Genomic DNA, 19,014 nt, shown 5'->3' on the forward strand with positions numbered 1-19,014 from the left:
TGTTCCTTTTGTATTGAATTCGGATGTAATTTCTGTGTTTCATCGTCAATAAGAAGGTCCAAGGGATACAGTAAACCTGAAACGAAGTATCGGAATCTAAAACTGGACTCATAGGAGAGGTTCTAATCATTGAAAGTTAGAGTGTCAGTCCTCTTGTACTTAAGTCGGCATTGAGCCTTTTGAATTTAATTAGATGCAATTTCTGTGTTTCATCGTCAATAAGAAGGTCCAAGGTATAGAGTAAACCTGAAGTGAAGCATCGGAATCGAAAACTGGACTCACAGGAGAGGTTCAAATCGTAGAAAGTTAAGGTGTCAGTCCTCTTGTACTTAAGTCGGCATTGTGCCTTTTGTATTAATTTCGGATGCAATTTCTGTGTTTCATCGTCCATAAGAAGGTCCCAGAGATACAGTAAACCTGAAGTGAAGCATCGGAATCTAAAACTGGACTCACAGGAGAGGTTCAATTCTTAGAAAGTTAGAGTGTCAGTCCTCTTGTACTTAAGTCGGCATTGTGCCTTTTGTATTAAATTCGGATGCCATTTCTGTGTTTCATCGTCAATAGGAAGGTCCAAGGGATACAGTAAACCTGAAGTGAAGCATCGGAATCTAAAACTGGACTCACAGGAGAGGTTCAGATCATAGAATGTTAGAGTGTCAGTCCTCTTGTACTTAAGTCGCCATTGTGATTTTGAATTAAGTTCGGATGCAATTACTGTGTTTCATAGTCAATAAGAAGGTCCAAGGGATACAGTAAACCTGAAGTGAACCATCGGAATCTAAAACTGGACTCACAGGAGAGGTTCAAATCATAGAAAGATAGAGTTTCAGTCCTCTTGTACTTAAGTCCGCATTGTTCCTTTTGTATTGAATTCGGATGTAATTTGTGTGTTTCATCGTCAATGAGAAGGTGCAAGGTATACAGAAAACCTGAAGCAAAGCATCGGAATCTAAAACTGGACTCACAGGAGAGGTTCAAATCATAGAAAGTTAGAATGTCGGTCTACTTGTACTTAAGTCGGCATAGTGCCTTTTGACTTTAATTCCGATGCAATTTCTGTGCTTCATCGTCAATAAGAAGGTCCAAGGGATACAGTAAACCTGAAGTGAAACATCGGAATCTAAAACTGGACTCACAGTAGAGGTTCAAATCAAACAAAGGTAGTGTGTCACTCCTCTTGTACTTAAGTCGGCATTGTTCCTTTTGTATTAAATTCGGATGCAATTTCCGTGTTTCATCTTCAATAAGAAGGTCCATGGGATACAGTAAACCTGAAGCGAAGCATCGGAATCTAAAACTGGAATCACAGGAGAGGTTCAAATCATAAAAAGTTAGAGTGTCAGTCCTCTTGTACTTAAGTCGTCATTGTACATTTTGAATTTAATTCGGATGCAATTTCTGTGTTTCATCGTCAATAAGACGGTCCAAGGTATACAGTAAACCTAAAGTGAAGCATCGCAATCTAAAACTGGACTCAGAGGAAAGGGTCAAATCATAGAATGTGAGAGTGTCAGTCCTCTTGTACTTAAGTCGGCATTGTGCCTTTTGAATTTAATTCGGATGCAATTTCTGTGTTTCATCGTCAATAAGAAGGTCCAAGGGATACAGTAAACCTGAAGTGAAGCATCGGAATCTAAAACTGGACTCTCAGGAGAGGTTCAAATCATAGAAAGTGAGAGTGTCAGTCCCCGTGTACTGAAGTCGGCATTGTGCCTTTTGAATTTAATTCGATGCAATTTCTGTGTTTCATCGTCAATAAGAAGGTCCAAGGGATACAGTAAACCTGAAGTGAAGCATCGGAATCTAAAACTGGACTCACAGGAGAGGTTCAAATCATAGAAAGTGAGAGTGTCAGTCCTCTTGTACTTAAGTCGGCATTGTGCCTTTTGAATTTAATTCCGATGCAATTTCTGTGCTTCATCGTCAATAAGAAGGTCCAAGGTATACAGTAAACCAGAAGTGAAGCTTCGGAATCTAAAACTGGACTCACAGCAGAGGTTCAAATCATAGAAGGATAGAGTGTCAGTCCTCTTGTACTTAGGTTGGCATTGTGCCTTTTGTATTAAATTCGGATATAAATTCTGTGTTTCATTGTCAATTGGAAGGTCCAAGGGAAACAGTAAACCTGAAGTGAAGCATCGGAATCTAAAACTGGACTCACAGAAGAGGTTCAGATCATAGAATGTTAGAGTGTCAGTCCTCTTGTACTTCAGTCGGCATTGTGATTTTGAATTTATTTCGGATGCAATTACTGTGTTTCATCGTCAATAAGAAGGTCGAAGGGATACAGTAAACCTGAAGTGAACCATCGGAATCCAAAACTGTACTCACAGGAGAGGTTCAAATCATAGAAAGATAGAGTTTCAGTCCTCTTGTACTTAATTCCGCATTGTTCCTTTTGTATTGAATTCGGATGTAATTTCTGTGTTTCATCGTCAATAAGAAGGTCCAAGGGACACAGTAAACCTGAAGCAAAGCATCGGAATCTAAAACTGGACTCACAGGAGAGGTTCAAATCATAGAAAGTTAGAGTGTCGGTCCTCTTGTACTTAAGTCGGCATTGAGCCTTTTGAATTTAATTAGATGCAATTTCTGTGTTTCATCATCAATAAGAAGGTCCAAGGTATAGAGTAAACCTGAAGTGAAGCATCGGAATCTAAAACTGGACTCACAGGAGAGGTTCAAATCATAGAAAGTATGAGTATCAGTCCTCTTGTACTTAAGTCGACATTGTGCCTTTTGAATTTAATTCCGATGCAAGTTCTGAGTTTCATCGTCAATAAGAAGGTCCAAGGGATACAGTAAACCTGAAGTGAAGCATCGGAACCTAAAACTGGACTCACAGGAGAGGTTAAAATCATAGAAAGTTAGAGTGTCAGTCCACTTGTATTTAAGTCGGAATTGTGCCCTTTGTATTAAATTCGGATGCAATTTCTGTGTTTTATCGTCAATAAGAAGGTCCAAGGTATAGAGTAAACCTGAAGTGAAGCATCGGAATCTAAAACTGGACTCACAGGAGAGGTTCAAATCATAGAAAGTTTGAGTATCAGTCCTCTTGTACTTAAGTCGACATTGAGCCTTTTGAATTTAATTCCGATGCAAGTTCTGTGTTTCATCGTCAATAAGAAGGTCCAAGGGATACAGTAAACCTGAAGTGAAGCATCGGAACCTAAAACTGGACTCACAGGAGAGGTTCAAATCATACAAACTTAGAGTGTCAGTCCACTTGTATTTAAGTCGGCATTATGCCTTTTGTATTAAATTCGGATGCAATTTCTGTGTTTCATCGTCAATAAGAAGGTCCAAGGGAAACAGTAAACCTGAAGTGAAGCATCGAAATCAAAACTGGACTCACTGGAGAGGTTCAAATCATAGAAAGGTAGACTGTCAGTCCTCTTGTACTTAAGTCGGCATTGTGCCTTTTGTATTAAATTCGGATGCAGTTTCTGTGTTTTATCGTCAATAAGATGGTGAAGGGGATACAGTAAACCTGAAGTGAAGCATCAGAATCTAAAACTGGACTCACAGGAGAGGTTCAATTCATAGAAAGTTAGAGTGTCAGTCCTCTTGTACTTAAGTCGGCATTGTGCCTTTTGAATTTAATTCCGATGCAATTTCTGTGTTTCATCGTCAATAAGCAGGTCCAAGGGATACAAAAAATCTGAAGTGAAGAATCGGAATCTAAAACTGGACTCACAGGAGTGGTTCAAATCATAGAAAGTTAGAGTGTCAGTCCTCTTGTACTTAAGTCGGCATTGTGCCTTTTGTATTAAATTCGGATATAATTTCTGTGTTTCATCGTCAATAGGAAGGTCCAAGGGAAACAGTAAACCTGAAGTGAAGCATCGGAATCTAAAACTGGACTCCCAGAAGAGGTTCAGATCATTGAATGTTAGAGTGTCAGTCCTCTTGTAATTAAGTCGGCATTGTGATTTTGAATTTAGTTCGGATGCAATTACTGTGTTTCATCGTCAATTAGAAGGTCGAAGGGATACAGTAAACCTGAAGCAAAGCATTGGAATCTAAAACTGGACTCACAGGAGAGGTTCAAATCATAGAAAGTTAGAGTGTCGGTCCTCTTGTACTTTAGTCGGCATTGAGCCTTTTGAATTTAATTAGATGCAATTTCTGTGTTTCATCGTCAATAAGAAGGTCCAAGGTATAGAGTAAACCTGAAGTGAAGCATCGGAATCTAAAACTGGACTCACAGGAGAGGTTCAAATCATAGAAAGTATGAGTATCAGTCCTCTTGTACTTTAGTCGACATTGTGCCTTTTGAATTTAATTCCGATGCAAGTTCTGAGTTTCATCGTCAATAAGAAGGTCCAAGGGATACAGTAAACCTGAAGTGAAGCATCGGAACCTAAAACTGGACTCACAGGAGAGGTTAAAATCATAGAAAGGTAGAGTGTCAGTCCACTTGTATTTAAGTCGGAATTGTGCCTTTTGTATTAAATTCGGATGCAATTTCTGTGTTTCATCGTCAATAAGAAGGTCCAAGGGAAACAGTAAACCTGAAGTGAAGCATCGGAATCTAAAACTGGACTCACAGGAGAGGTTCAAATCATAGAAAGTTAGAGTGTCAGTCCTCTTGTACTTAAGTCGGCATTGTGCCTTTCGAAATTAATTCCGATGCAATTTTTGTGTTTCATCGTCAATAAGAAGTTCCAAGGGATACAGTAAACCTGAAGTGAAGTATCGGAATCTATAACTGGACTCAAAAGAGAGGTTCAAATCATAGAAACTTAGAGTGACAGTTCTCTTGTACTTAAGTCGGCATTGTGCCTTTTGTATTAAATTCGGATGCAATTTCTGTGCTTCATCGTCAATAAGTAAGTCCAAGGGATACGGTAAACCAGAAGTGAAGCATCGGAATCTAAAACTGCACTCACAGGCGAGGTTCAGATCATAGAATGTTAGAGTGTCAGTCCTCTTGTACTTAAGTCTGCATTGTGATTTTGAATTAAGTTCGGATGCAATTACTGTGTTTCATCGTCAATATGAAGGTCCAAGGGATACAGTAAAACTGAAGTGAACCATCGGAATCTAAAACTGGACTCACAGGAGAGGTTCAAATCAAACTAAGGTAGTGTGTCACTCTTCTTGTACTTAAGTCGGCATTGTTCCTTTTGTATTGAATTCGGATGTAATTTCTGTGTTTCATCGTCAATAAGAAGGTCCAAGGGACACAGTAAACCTGAAGCAAAGCATCGGAATCTAAAACTGGACTCACAGGAGAGGTTCAATTCATAGAAAGTTAGAGTGTCGGTCCTCTTGTACTTAAGTCGGCATTGAGCCTTTTGAATTTAATTAGATGCAATTTCTGTGTTTCATCGTCAATAAGAAGGTCCAAGGGATACAGTAAACCTGAAGTGAAGCATCGGAATCTAAAACTGGACTCACAGAGAGGTTCAAATCATAGAAAGTTAGAGTGTCGGTCCTCTTGTACTTAAGTCGGCATTGAGCCTTTTGAATTTAATTAGATGCAATTTCTGTGTTTCATCGTCAATAAGAAGGTCCAAGGTATAGAGTAAACCTGATGTGAAGCATCGGAATCTAAAACTGGACTCACAGGAGAGGTTCAAATCATAGAAAGTTAGAGTGTCGGTCCTCTTGTACTTAAGTCGGCATTGAGCCTTTTGAATTTAATTAGATGCAATTTCTGTGTTTCATCGTCAATAAGAAGGTCCAAGGGATACAGTAAACCTGAAGTGAAGCATCGGAATCTAAAACTGGACTCACAGAGAGGTTCAAATCATAGAAAGTTAGAGTGTCGGTCCTCTTGTACTTAAGTCGGCATTGAGCCTTTTGAATTTAATTAGATGCAATTTCTGTGTTTCATCGTCAATATGAAGGTCCAAGGGATACAGTAAAACTGAAGTGAACCATCGGAATCTAAAACTGGACTCACAGTAGAGGTTCAAATCAAACAAAGGTAGTGTGTCACTCCTCTTGTACTTAAGTCGGCATTGTGCCTTTTTAATTTAATTCGGATGCTATTTCTGTGTTTCATCGTCAATAAGATGCATTAAGGTATTCAGTAAACCTGAAGTGAAGCAACGGAATCTAAAACTGGACTCACAGGAGAGGTTCAAGTCATAGAAAGTGAGAGTGTCAGTCCACTTGTACTTAAGTTCGCATTGTGCCTTTTGTATTAAATTCGGATGCAATTTCTGTGTTTCATCGTCAATAAGAAGGTCCAAGGGATACTGTAAACCTGAAGTGAAGCATCGGAATCTAAAACTGGACTCTCAGGAGAGGTTCAAATCATAGAAAGTGAGAGTGTCAGTCCCCGTGTACTTAAGTCGGCATTGTGCCTTTTGAATTTAATTCGATGCAATTTCTGTGTTTCATCGTCAATAAGAAGGTCCAAGGGATACAGTAAACCTGAAGTGAAGCATCGGAATCTAAAACTGGACTCACAGGAGTGGTTCAAATCATAGAAAGTGAGAGTGTCAGTCCTCTTGTACTTAAGTCGGCATTGTGCCTTTTGAATTTAATTCCGATGCAATTTCTGTGCTTCAACGTCAATAAGAAGGTCCAAGGTATACAGTAAACCAGAAGTGAAGCTTCGGAATCTAAAACTGGACTCACAGAGGAGGTTCAGATCATAAAATGTTAGAGTGTCAGTTCTGTTGTACTTAAGTCGGCATTGTGATTTTGAATTTAATTCGGATGCAAATACTGTGTTTCATCGTCAATAAGAAGGTCGATGGGAAACAGTAAACCTGAAGTGAACCATCGGAATCTAAAACTGTACTCACAGGAGAGGTTCAAATCATAGAAAGATAGAGTTTCAGTCCTCTTGTACTTAATTCCGCATTGTTCCTTTTGTATTGAATTCGGATGTAATTTCTGTGTTTCATCGTCAATAAGAAGGTCCTAGGGATACAGTAAACCTGAAGCAAAGCATCGGAATCTAAAACTGGACTCACAGGAGAGGTTCAAATCATAGAAAGTTAGAGTTTCGGTCCTCTTGTACTTAAGTCGGCATTGAGCCTTTTGAATTTAATTAGATGCAATTTCTGTGTTTCATCGTCAATAAGAAGGTCCAAGGTATAGAGTAAACCTGAAGTGAAGCATCGGAATCTAAAACTGGACTCACAGGAGAGGTTCAAATCATAGAAAGTTTGAGTATCAGTCCTCTTGTACTTAAGTCGACATTGTGCCTTTTGAATTTAATTCCGATGCAAGTTCTGTGTTTCGTCGTCAATAAGAAGGTCCAAGGGAAACAGTAAACCTGAAGTGAAGCATCGAAATCAACACTGGACTCACTGGAGAGGTTCAAATCATAGAAAGGTAGAGTGTCAGTCCTCTTGTACTTAAGTCGGCATTGTGACTTTTGTATTAAATTCGGATGCAGTTTCTGTGTTTTATCGTCAATACGAAGGTGAAGGGGATACAGTAAACCTGAAGTGAAGCATCAGAACCTAAACTGGACTCACAGGAGAGGTTCAATTCATAGAAAGTTAGAGTGTCAGTCCTCTTGTACTTAAGTCGGCATTGTGCCTTTTGAATTTAATTCCGATGCAATTTCTGTGTTTCATCGTCAATAAGAAGGTCCAAGGGATACAATAAATCTGAAGTGAAGAATCGGAATCTAAAACTGGACTCACAGGAGTGGTTCAAATCATAGAAAGTTAGAGTGTCAGTCCTCTTGTACTTAAGTCGGCATTGTGATTTTGAATTAAGTTCGGATGCAATTACTGTGTTTCATCGTCAATATGAAGGTCCAAGGGATACAGTAAAACTGAAGTGAACCATCGGAATCTAAAACTGGACTCACAGGAGAGATTCAAATCATAGAAAGTTAGAGTGTCAGTCCTCTTGTACTTAAGTCGGCATTGTGCCTTTCGAAATTAATTCCGATGCAATTTTTGTGTTTCATCGTCAATAAGAAGTTCCAAGGGATACAGTAAACCTGAAGTGAAGTATCGGAATCTATAACTGGACTCAAAAGAGAGGTTCAAATCATAGAAACTTAGAGTTTCAGTCCTCTTGTACTTAAGTCGGCATTGTGCCTTTTGTGTTAAATTCGGATGCAATTTCTGTGCTTCATCGTCAATAAGAAAGTCCAAGGGATACGGTAAACCAGAAGTGAAGCATCGGAATCTAAAACTGGACTCACAGGAGAGGTTCAGATCATAGAATGTTAGAGTGTCAGTCCTCTTGTACTTAAGTCGGCATTGTGATTATGAATTAAGTTCGGATGCAATTACTGTGTTTCATCGTCAATATGAAGGTCCAAGGGATACAGTAAAACTGAAGTGAACCATCGGAATCTAAAACTGGACTCACAGGAGAGGTTCAAATCAAACTAAGGTAGTGTGTCACTCTTCTTGTACTTAAGTCGGCATTGTTCCTTTTGTATTAAATTCGGATGCAATTTCTGTGTTTCATCTTTAATAAGAAGGTCCATGGGATACAGTAAACCTGAAGCGAAGCATCGGAATCTAAACCTGGACTCACAGGAGAGGTTCAAATCATAGAAAATTAGAGAGTCAGTCCTCTTGTATTTAAGTCGGCATTGTGCCTTTTGTATTAAATTCGGATGCAATATCTGTGTTTCATCGTCAATATGAAGGTCCAAGGGATACAATAAACCTGAAGTGAAGCATCGGAATCTAAAACTGGAATCACAGGAAAGGTTCAAATCATAGAAAGTTAGAGTGTCAGTCGTCTTGTACTTAAGTCGGCATTGTACCTTTTGAATTTAATTCGGATGCAATTTCTGTGTTTCATCGTCAATAAGAAGGTCCAAGGTATACAGTAAACCTGAAGTGAAGCATCGGAATCTAAAACTGGACTCAGAGGAGAGGTTCAAATCATAGAATGTGAGAGTGTCAGTCCTCTTGTACTTAAGTCGGCATTGTGCCTTTTGAATTTAATTCGGATGCTATTTCTGTGTTTCATCGTCAATAAGATGCTTTAAGGTATTCAGTAAACCTGAAGTGAAGCAACGGAATCTAAAACTGGACCCACAGGAGTGGTTGAAACCATAGAAAGTTAGATAGTAAGTCCTCTTGTACTTAAGTCAGCATTGTCCCTTCTGTAATATATTCGGATGCCATTTCTGTGTTTCATCGTCAATAAGAAGGTCCAAGGGATACAGTAAACCTGAAGTGAAGCATCGGAATCTAAAACTGGACTCACAGGAGAGGTTCAAATCATAGAAAGTTAGAGTGTCGGTCCTCTTGTACTTAAGTCGGCATTGAGCCTTTTGAATTTAATTAGATGCAATTTCTGTGTTTCATCGTCAATAAGAAGGTCCAAGGGATACAGTAAACCTGAAGTGAAGCATCGGAATCTAAAACTGGACTCACAGAGAGGTTCAAATCATAGAAGGTTAGAGTGTCGGTCCTCTTGTACTTAAGTCGGCATTGAGCCTTTTGAATTTAATTAGATGCAATTTCTGTGTTTCATCGTCAATATGAAGGTCCAAGGGATACAGTAAAACTGAAGTGAACCATCGGAATCTAAAACTGGACTCACAGTAGAGGTTCAAATCAAACAAAGGTAGTGTGTCACTCCTCTTGTACTTATGTCGGCATTGTGCCTTTTTAATTTAATTCGGATGCTATTTCTGTGTTTCATCGTCAATAAGATGCATTAAGGTATTCAGTAAACCTGAAGTGAAGCAACGGAATCTAAAACTGGACTCACAGGAGAGGTTCAAGTCATAGAAAGTGAGAGTGTCAGTCCACTTGTACTTAAGTTCGCATTGTGCCTTTTGTATTAAATTCGGATGCAATTTCTGTGTTTCATCGTCAATAAGAAGGTCCAAGGGATACTGTAAACCTGAAGTGAAGCATCGGAATCTAAAACTGGACTCTCAGGAGAGGTTCAAATCATAGAAAGTGAGAGTGTCAGTCCCCGTGTACTTAAGTCGGCATTGTGCCTTTTGAATTTAATTCGATGCAATTTCTGTGTTTCATCGTCAATAAGAAGGTCCAAGGGATACAGTAAACCTGAAGTGAAGCATCGGAATCTAAAACTGGACTCACAGGAGAGGTTCAAATCATAGAAAGTGAGAGTGTCAGTCCTCTTGTACTTAAGTCGGCATTGTGCGTTTTGAATTTAATTCCGATGCAATTTCTGTGCTTCAACGTCAATAAGAAGGTCCAAGGTATACAGTAAACCAGAAGTGAAGCTTCGGAATCTAAAACTGGACTCACAGCAGAGGTTCAAATCATAGAAGGATAGAGTGTCAGTCCTCTTGTACTTAGGTTGGCATTGTGCCTTTTGTATTAAATTCGGATGCAATTTCTGTGTTTCATCGTCAATAAGAAGGTCGATGGGAAACAGTAAACCTGAAGTGAACCATCGGAATCTAAAACTGTACTCACAGGAGAGGTTCAAATCATAGAAAGATAGAGTTTCAGTCCTCTTGTACTTAATTCCGCATTGTTCCTTTTGTATTGAATTCGGATGTAATTTCTGTGTTTCATCGTCAATAAGAAGGTCCAAGGGATACGGTAAACCTGAAGCAAAGCATCGGAATCTAAAACTGGACTCACAGGAGAGGTTCAAATCATAGAAAGTTAGAGTGTCGGTCCTCTTGTACTTAAGTCGGCATTGAGCCTTTTGAATTTAATTAGATGCAATTTCTGTGTTTCATCGTCAATAAGAAGGTCCAAGGTATAGAGTAAACCTGAAGTGAAGCATCGGAATCTAAAACTGGACTCACAGGAGAGGTTCAAATCATAGAAAGTTTGAGTATCAGTCCTCTTGTACTTAAGTCGACATTGTGCCTTTTGAATTTAATTCCGATGCAAGTTCTGTGTTTCATCGTCAATAAGAAGGTCCAAGGGATACAGTAAACCTGAAGTGAAGCATCGGAACCTAAAACTGGGCTCACAGGAGAGGTTAAAATCATAGAAAGTTAGAGTGTCAGTCCACTTGTATTTAAGTCGGCATTGTGCCTTTTGTATTAAATTCGGATGCAATTTCTGTGTTTCGTCGTCAATAAGAAGGTCCAAGGGAAACAGTAAACCTGAAGTGAAGCATCGAAATCAACACTGGACTCACTGGAGAGGTTCAAATCATAGAAAGGTAGAGTGTCAGTCCTCTTGTACTTAAGTCGGCATTGTGACTTTTGTATTAAATTCGGATGCAGTTTCTGTGTTTTATCGTCAATACGAAGGTGAAGGGGATACAGTAAACCTGAAGTGAAGCATCAGAACCTAAACTGGACTCACAGGAGAGGTTCAATTCATAGAAAGTTAGAGTGTCAGTCCTCTTGTACTTAAGTCGGCATTGTGCCTTTTGAATTTAATTCCGATGCAATTTCTGTGTTTCATCGTCAATAAGAAGGTCCAAGGGATACAATAAATCTCAAGTGAAGAATCGGAATCTAAAACTGGACTCACAGGAGTGGTTCAAATCATAGAAAGTTAGAGTGTCAGTCCTCTTGTACTTAAGTCGGCATTGTGATTTTGAATTAAGTTCGGATGCAATTACTGTGTTTCATCGTCAATATGAAGGTCCAAGGGATACAGTAAAACTGAAGTGAACCATCGGAATCTAAAACTGGACTCACAGGAGAGGTTCAAATCATAGAAAGTTAGAGTGTCAGTCCTCTTGTACTTAAGTCGGCATTGTGCCTTTCGAAATTAATTCCGATGCAATTTTTGTGTTTCATCGTCAATAAGAAGTTCCAAGGGATACAGTAAACCTGAAGTGAAGTATCGGAATCTATAACTGGACTCAAAAGAGAGGTTCAAATCATAGAAACTTAGAGTGTCAGTCCTCTTGTACTTAAGTCGGCATTGTGCCTTTTGTGTTAAATTCGGATGCAATTTCTGTGCTTCATCGTCAATAAGAAAGTCCAAGGGATACGGTAAACCAGAAGTGAGGCATCGGAATCTAAAACTGGACTCACAGGAGAGGTTCAGATCATAGAATGTTAGAGTGTCAGTCCTCTTGTACTTAAGTCGGCATTGTGATTATGAATTAAGTTCGGATGCAATTACTGTGTTTCATCGTCAATATGAAGGTCCAAGGGATACAGTAAAACTGAAGTGAACCATCGGAATCTAAAACTGGACTCACAGGAGAGGTTCAAATCAAACTAAGGTAGTGTGTCACTCTTCTTGCACTTAAGTCGGCATTGTTCCTTTTGTATTAAATTCGGATGCAATTTCTGTGTTTCATCTTTAATAAGAAGGTCCATGGGATACAGTAAACCTGAAGCGAAGCATCGGAATCTAAACCTGGACTCACAGGAGAGGTTCAAATCATAGAAAATTAGAGAGTCAGTCCTCTTGTATTTAAGTCGGCATTGTGCCTTTTGTATTAAATTCGGATGCAATATCTGTGTTTCATCGTCAATAAGAAGGTCCAAGGGATACAATAAACCTGAAGTGAAGCATCGGAATCTAAAACTGGAATCACAGGAAAGGTTCAAATCATAGAAAGTTAGAGTGTCAGTCCTCTTGTACTTAAGTCGGCATTGTACCTTTTGAATATAATTCGGATGCAATTTCTGTGTTTTTCCACGTCAATAAGAAGGTCCAAGGTATACAGTAAACCTGAAGTGAAGCATCGGAATCTAAAACTGGACTCAGAGGAGAGGTTCAAATCATAGAATGTGAGAGTGTCAGTCCTCTTGTACTTAAGTCGGCATTGTGCCTTTTGAATTTAATTCGGATGCTATTTCTGTGTTTCATCGTCAATAAGATGCTTTAAGGTATTCAGTAAACCTGAAGTGAAGCAACGGAATCTAAAACTGGACCCACAGGAGTGGTTGAAACCATAGAAAGTTAGATAGTAAGTCCTCTTGTACTTAAGTCAGCATTGTCCCTTCTGTAATATATTCGGATGCCATTTCTGTGTTTCATTGTCAATAAGAAGGTCCAAGGGATACAGTAAACCTGAAGTGAAGCATCGGAATCTAAAACTGGACTCACAGGAGAGGTTCAAATCATAGAAAGTGAGAGTGTCAGTCCTCTTGTACTTAAGTCGGCATTGTGCCTTTTGAATATAATTCCGATTCAATTTCTGTGCTTCATCGTCAATAAGAAGGTCCAAGGTATACAGTAAACCAGAAGTGAAGCTTCGGAATCTAAAACTGGACTCACAGCAGAGGTTCAAATCATAGAAAGATAGAGTGTCAGTCCTCTAGTACTTAATTCCGCATTGTTCCTTTTGTATTGAATTCGGATGTAATTTCTGTGTTTCATCGTCAATAAGAAGGTCCAAGGGATACAGTAAACCTGAAGCAAAGCATCAGAATCTAAAACTGGACTCACAGGAGAGGTTCAAATCATAGAAAGTTAGAGTGTCGGTCCTCTTGTACTTAAGTCGGCATTGAGCCTTTTGAATTTAATTAGATGCTATTTCTGTGTTTCATCGTCAATAAGAAGTTCCAAGGTATAGAGTAAACCTGAAGTGAAGCATCGGAATCTAAAACTGGACTCACAGGAGAGGTTCAAATCATAGAAAGTATGAGTATCAGTCCTCTTGTACTTAAGTCGACATTGTGCCTTTTGAATTTAATTCCGATGCAAGTTCTGAGTTTCATCGTCAATAAGAAGGTCCAAGGGATACAGTAAACCTGAAGTGAGGCATCGGAACCTAAAACTGGACTCACAGGAGAGGTTAAAATCATAGAAAGTTTGAGTGTCAGTCCACTTGTATTTAAGTCGGCATTGTGCCTTTTGTATTAAATTCGGATGCAATTTCTGTGTTTCATCGTCAATAAGAAGGTCCAAGGGAAACAGTAAACCTGAAGTGAAGCATCGGAATCTAAAACTGGACTCACAGGAGAGGTTCAAATCATAGAAAGTTAGAGTGTCAGTCCTCTTGTACTTAAGTCGGCATTGTGCCTTTCGAAATTAATTCCAATGCAATTTTTGTGTTTCATCGTCAATAAGAAGTTCCAAGGGATACAGTAAACCTGAAGTGAAGTATCGGAATCTATAACTGGTCTCAAAAGAGAGGTTCAAATCATAGAAACTTAGAGTGTCAGTCCTCGTGTACTTAAGTCGGCATTGTGCCTTTTGTATTAAATTCGGATGCAATTTCTGTCCTTCATCGTCAATAAGAAAGTCCAAGGGATACGGTAAACCAGAAGTGAAGCATCGGAATCTAAAACTGGACTCACAGGAGAGGTTCAGATCATAGAATGTTAGAGTGTCAGTCCTCTTGTACTTAAGTCGGCATTGTGATTTTGAATTAAGTTCGGATGCAATTACTGTGTTTCATCGTCAATATGAAGGTCCAAGGGATACAGTAAAACTGAAGTGAACCATCGGAATCTAAAACTGGACACACAGGAGAGGTTCAAATCAAACTAAGGTAGTGTGTCACTCTTCTTGTACTTAAGTCGGCATTGTTCCTTTTGTATTAAATTCGGATGCAATTTCTGTGTTTCATCTTTAATAAGAAGGTCCATGGGAAACAGTAAACCTGAAGCGAAGCATCGGAATCTAAACCTGGACTCACAGGAGAGGTTCAAATCATAGTAAATTAGAGAGTCAGTAATCTTGTATTTAAGTCGGCATTGTGCCTTTTGTATTAAATTCGGATGCAATATCTGTGTTTCATCGTCAATAAGAAGGTCCAAGGGATACAATAAACCTGAAGTGAAGCATCGGAATCTAAAACTGGAATCACAGGAAAGGTTCAAATCATAGAAAGTTAGAGTGTCAGTCCTCTTGTACTTAAGTCGGCATTGTACCTTTTGAATTTAATTCGGATGCAATTTCTGTGTTTCATCGTCAATAAGAAGGTCCAAGGTATACAGTAAACCTGAAGTGAAGCATCGGAATCTAAAACTGGACTCAGAGGAGAGGTTCAAATCATAGAATGTGAGAGTGTCAGTCCTCTTGTACTTAAGTCGGAATTGTGCCTTTTGAATTTAATTCGGATGCTATTTCTGTGTTTCATCGTCAATAAGATGCTTTAAGGTATTCAGTAAACCTGAAGTGAAGCAACGGAATCTAAAACTGGACCCACAGGAGTGGTTGAAACCATAGAAAGTTAGATAGTAAGTCCTCTTGTACTTAAGTCAGCATTGTCCCTTCTGTAATATATTCGGATGCAATTTCTGTGTTTCATCGTCAATAAGAAGGTCCAAGGGATACAGTAAACCTGAAGTGAAGCATCGGAATCTAAAACTGGACTCACAGGAGAGGTTCAAATCATAGATAGTGAGAGTGTCAGTCCTCTTGTACTTAAGTCGGCATTGTGCCTTTTGAATGTAATTCCGATTCAATTTCTGTGCTTCATCGTCAATAAGAAGGTCCAAGGTATACAGTAAACCAGAAGTGAAGCTTCGGAATCTAAAACTGGACTCACAGCAGAGGTTCAAATCATAGAAAGATAGAGTGTCAGTCCTCTTGTACTTAATTCCGCATTGTTCCTTTTGTATTGAATTCGGATGTAATTTCTGTGTTTCATCGTCAATAAGAAGGTCCAAGGGATACAGTAAACCTGAAGCAAGGCATCAGAATCTAAAACTGGACTCACAGGAGAGGTTCAAATCATAGAAAGTTAGAGTGTCGGTCCTCTTGTACTTAAGTCGGCATTGAGCCTTTTGAATTTAATTAGATGCTATTTCTGTGTTTCATCGTCAATAAGAAGGTCCAAGGTATAGAGTAAACCTGAAGTGAAGCATCGGAATCTAAAACTGGACTCACAGGAGAGGTTCAAATCATAGAAAGTATGAGTATCAGTCCTCTTGTACTTAAGTCGACATTGTGCCTTTTGAATTTAATTCCGATGCAAGTTCTGAGTTTCATCGTCAATAAGAAGGTCCAAGGGATACAGTAAACCTGAAGTGAGGCATCGGAACCTAAAACTGGACTCACAGGAGAGGTTAAAATCATAGAAAGTTAGAGTGTCAGTCCACTTGTATTTAAGTCGGCATTGTGCCTTTTGTATTAAATTCGGATGCAATTTCTGTGTTTCATCGTCAATAAGAAGGTCCAAGGGAAACAGTAAACCTGAAGTGAAGCATCGGAATCTAAAACTGGACTCACAGGAGAGGTTCAAATCATAGAAAGTTAGAGTGTCAGTCCTCTTGTACTTAAGTCGGCATTGTGCCATTCGAAATTAATTCCAATGCAATTTTTGTGTTTCATCGTCAATAATAAGTTCCAAGGGATACAGTAAACCTGAAGTGAAGTATCGGAATCTATAACTGGACTCAAAAGAGAGGTTCAAATCATAGAAACTTAGAGTGTCAGTCCTCGTGTACTTAAGTCGGCATTGTGCCTTTTGTATTAAATTTGGATGCAATTTCTGTGCTTCATCGTCAATAAGAAAGTCCAAGGGATACGGTAAACCAAAAGTGAAGCATCGGAATCTAAAACTGGACTCACAGGAGAGGTTCAGATCATAGAATGTTAGAGTGTCAGTCCTCTTGTACTTAAGTCGGCATTGTGATTTTGAATTAAGTTCGGATGCAATTACTGTGTTTCATCGTCAATATGAAGGTCCAAGGGATACAGTAAAACTGAAGTGAACCATCGGAGTCTAAAACTGGACTCACAGGAGAGGTTCAAATCAAACTAAGGCAGTGTGTCACTCTTCTTGTACTTAAGTCGGCATTGTTCCTTTTGTATTAAATTCGGATGCAATTTCTGTGTTTCATCTTTAATAAGAAGGTCCATGAGATACAGTAAACCTGAAGCGAAGCATCGGAATCTAAACCTGGACTCACAGGAGAGGTTCAAATCATAGAAAATTAGAAAGTCAGTCCTCTTGTATTTAAGTCGGCATTGTGCCTTTTGTATTAAATTCGGATGCAATATCTGTGTTTCATCGTCAATAAGAAGGTCCAAGGGATACAATAAACCTGAAGTGAAGCATCGGAATCTAAAACTGGAATCACAGGAGAGGTTCAAATCATAGAAAGTTAGAGTGTCAGTCCTCTTGTACTTCAGTCGGCATTATACCCTTTGAATTTAATTCGGATGCAATTTCTGTGTTTCATCGTCAATAAGACGGTCCAAGGTATACAGTAAACCTGAAGTGAAGCATCGGAATCTAAAACTGGACTCAGAGGAGAGGTTCAAATCATAGAATGTGAGAGTGTCAGTCCTCTTGTACTTAAGTCGGCATTGTGCCTTTTGAATTTAATTCGGATGCTATTTCTGTGTTTCTTCGTCAATAAGATGCTTTAAGGTATTCAGTAAACCTGAAGTGAAGCAACGGAATCTAAAACTGGACTCACAGGAGTGGTTGAAATCATAGAAAGTTAGATAGTAAGTCCTCTTGTACTTAAGTCGGCATTGTCCCTTCTGTAATATATTCGGATGCAATTTCTGTGTTTCATCGTCAATAAGAAGGTCCAAGGGATACAGTACACCTGAAGTGAAGCATCGGAATCTAAAACTGGACTCACAGGAGAGGTTCAAATCATAGAAAGTGAGAGTGTCAGTCCTCTTGTACTTAAGTCGGCATTGTGCCTTTTGAATTTGATTCCGATGCAATTTCTGTGCTTCATCGTCAATAAGAAGGTCCAAGGTATACAGTAAACCAGAAGTGAAGCTTCGGAATCTAAAACTGGACTCACAGCAGAGGTTCAAATCATAGAAAGATAGAGGGTCAGTCCTCTTGTACTTAAGTTGGCATTGTGCCTTTTGTATTAAATTCGGATGCAATTTCTGTGTTTCATCGTCAATAAGAAGGTCCAAGGGATACAGTAAACCTGAAGTGAATCATCGGAATCTAAAACTGGACTCTCAGGAGAGGTTCAAATCATATAAAGTGAGAGTGTCAGTCCCCGTGTACTTAAGTCGGCATTGTGCCTTTTGAATTTAATTCGATGCAATTTCTGTGTTTCATCGTCAATAAGAAGGTCCAAGGGATACAGTAAACCTGAAGTGAAGCATTGGAATCTAAAACTGGACTCACAGGAGAGGTTCAAATCATAGAAAGTGAGAGTGTCAGTCCTCTTGTACTTAAGTCGGCATTGTGCCTTTTGAATTTAATTCCGATGCAATTTCTGTGCTTCATCGTCAATAGGAAGGTCCAAGGTATACAGTAAACCAGAAGTGAAGCTTCGGAATCTAAAACTGGACTCACAGCAGAGGTTCAAATCATAGAAGGATAGAGTGTCAGTCCTCTTGTACTTAGGTTGGCATTGTGCCTTTTGTATTAAATTCGGATGCAATTTCTGTGTTTCATCGTCAATAAGAAGGCCCAAGGCATACAGTAAACCGGAAGTGAAGCATCGGAATCTAAAACTGGACTCTCAGGAGAGGTTCAAATCATAGAAAGTGAGAGTGTCAGTCCCCGTGTACTTAAGTCGGCATTGTGCCTTTCGAATTTAATTCGGATGCAATGTCTGTGTTTCATCGTCAATAAGAAGGTCCAAGGTATACAGTAAACCTGAAGTGAAGCATCAGAATCCATAACTGGACTCACAGGAGAGGTTCAAATCATAGAAAGTTAGAGTGTCAGTCCTCTTGTACTTAAGTCGGCATTGTGCCTTTTGTATTAAATTTGGATGCAATTTCTGTGTTTCATCGTCAATAAGAAGGCCCAAGGCATACAGTAAACCTGAAGTGAAGCATCGGAATCTAAAACTGGAATCTCAGCAGAGGTTCAAATCATAGAAAGTGAGAGTGTCAGGCCTCTTGCTCTTAAGTCGGCATTGTGCTTTTGAATTTAATTCGATTGCAATTTCTGTGTTTCATAGTCAATAAGAAGGTCCAAGGTATACAGTAAACGTGAAGTAAAGCATCGGAATCTAAAACTGGACTTACAGGAGAGGATCAAATCATAGAAAGTTAGAGTGTCAGTCCTCTTGTACTTAAGTCGACATTGTGCCTTTTGAATTTAATTCGATTCAATTTCGGTGTTTCATCGTCAATAAGAAGGTCCAAGGTATACAGTAAACCTGAAGTGAGGCACTGGAACCTAAAACTGGACTCACAGGAGAGGTTAAAATCATAGAAAGTTAGAGTGTCAGCCCACTTGATTTAAGTCGGCATTGTGCCTTTTGTATTAAATTCGGGTGCAATTTCTGTGTTTCATCGTCAATAAGAAGGTCCAAGGGAAACA

The sequence above is a fragment of the Schistocerca serialis genome, chromosome 9, assembly GCF_023864345.2.
Source record: "Schistocerca serialis cubense isolate TAMUIC-IGC-003099 chromosome 9, iqSchSeri2.2, whole genome shotgun sequence".
Taxonomy (NCBI): domain Eukaryota; kingdom Metazoa; phylum Arthropoda; class Insecta; order Orthoptera; family Acrididae; genus Schistocerca; species Schistocerca serialis.